Here is a 2,118-nt window from a genome sequence, read left to right as displayed (position 1 = left end):
GGAGCAGGAGGATGACGATGGTGGACTGCTGGTCGTAAGGTGGTGGTTTGGGTGTTGAGGATGGAGGGGCAGCCATTGATGCTAGGGAGGGGAGCTTGAGGAAGAAGAAGGAGAATAAGGGGGGGGGGGGGGGGGGGGGCGGATGGTTTAGGTATTTTTTAGGGTTTTCATCTTTCTTTTTTTTTGTTTTGTGTTGTTTGTAAGATAATAGGGGTGTTGGGTTATGGACTGGGTCGACCCAGTTCGAAATGGACTGGGTCGTTTGGGAAGATTGGGCCATTTTTTGGGCCTGTGGCTTGAAATCGAAGAAGAGGCCCAATTCCGACTTTCTTTATATTTTCGTTCTCTTTTCTTCTTTTATTTTTCTAAAACTAAATTATAAAAATACTTAAATTATTAATAAGAATTAAATTAAGTTATAAAGGCGCAAATTAACTCCCAATAACAATTAACGCGCAATTAAGTAATAATTAAGCGTAAAATTGTATATTTGGACATTAAATGCTAAAAATGCAAAAGATGCCTATTTTTGTAATTTTTAATTTTTGTAAAACAAATTTAATTACTAACAATTGTAGAATTAAATCCTACACACAAAATGCGACATATTTTTGTATTTTTTATTAATTTAGCAAATAAATACGCACAGACAAATACAAATAATTATTCAAAATATCACAAAATATCACAAAATTGCACACCAAGGAAAAATCATTTTATTTTTTTAATTTTTTGGGAGTAATTCTCATATAGGGCAAAAATCACGTGCTTACAGCCCCTAAGCCCGAAATCAACCAACAAAGCTAATAGAACCATCAGATTTCATTCCGAGGCCGTCTTCACATAGTTTTGACTATGGTCAACTTTCCAACACTTAAGCTCTCATTTAGGGACTAAGTGTCCCAAAACTCTCTGAAACGTAAAACCGAACATCCCGACAAATCAAAATAGTAGAAATAAATACGGAGAAAGTAGTTAATAGGGATCGGGGCATTAATTCTTAAGACGATCGGCCAGGTCGTCAGAAAATCCCTATCCTAATCCCATCTAACATGGGATTCCATGGCCGTTTCTTGCCACATGTGACATCTCCCTGGTACTGGGTACTTCTCTATACTGCTTGCCTAAACATGGAAAGCATATCTTGTAAGAATTAAACCAAAATTGGTTCAAATCCTTGACTTTTCTGATTATTTTGTCTATGTTCATCATTTGCTCTTTGTAAGTGCGAATATTTCTGTATCTTTTGTTGATTCTCATTTACCCTTAATAAGGAATTTCAAATCTCTTTCAATCGAACCAAAATGGGTTTGATTCTTTGATTTTAAGTGATATTCAGTCTATATTCGTCCTAGTTTGTGTGATGTTTTATTTTTATTTTTAGATTCTGCCAATTTTACACTTTCCCTAAAATTGGGGACTTAGATTTTTTCTCTCTTCCTTATTGATTTTTGAATGCATGTGAAGATTCTTTTCTTTCTCATGTTTTATGTATGATTTTCCTTGTTTGGATGTTAATTTCTACTACTATATAAACCCCTCCCCATTCCCCTTTGAGACAGACTTGAATCGTTAAGAGATTTACTAAAACAATGAAGCTACTAATCTTTGTTCTCTCATACACTTATTCTATATTCTGGTTCTTGGTTGGCTGAAAGCCAAGGCAAGAAATTCTGGGTTCTCGCTACCATGGACTTTGTTTTTTCTTGTTTTATACTTAACTGGTGAGTTACTGAACCTTTGCAATTTTGTTCCTATGTATCTGCAAGTTTCACATGTTTTTCACTTCTGAAGTTCATAGCTTAATATGTTGCTGGGTTACTCTTGTGTGCAATTCTACTTGGTTTACCTCAGTTTTAGGTTTCTTTATCATTTGACTTCTTAATGTTGCTGGTTTGAAACATGCCTAAGCCTAATTCGAGTAATCAAGATTCTCTTAATTTCGTTTAGCCAATGTGTTATGAACTACTGCTGTATGTGACCTTTTACTTGTTAGCATCTCTTTGGTGTTCAATTCTGCTTAAGGTTGTCCATTCTATTATTTGAATATGCTCCATCTGCATAATTTGAACTTCCTTTAGTTAATTGGTCTATTAGGTCAAACTTGAATGCTTACAC

Source organism: Nicotiana tabacum, chromosome 20 (genome assembly GCF_000715075.1).
Source record: "Nicotiana tabacum cultivar K326 chromosome 20, ASM71507v2, whole genome shotgun sequence".
Classification (NCBI taxonomy): Eukaryota; Viridiplantae; Streptophyta; class Magnoliopsida; order Solanales; family Solanaceae; genus Nicotiana; species Nicotiana tabacum.
This window is presented reverse-complemented; position numbering follows the sequence as displayed.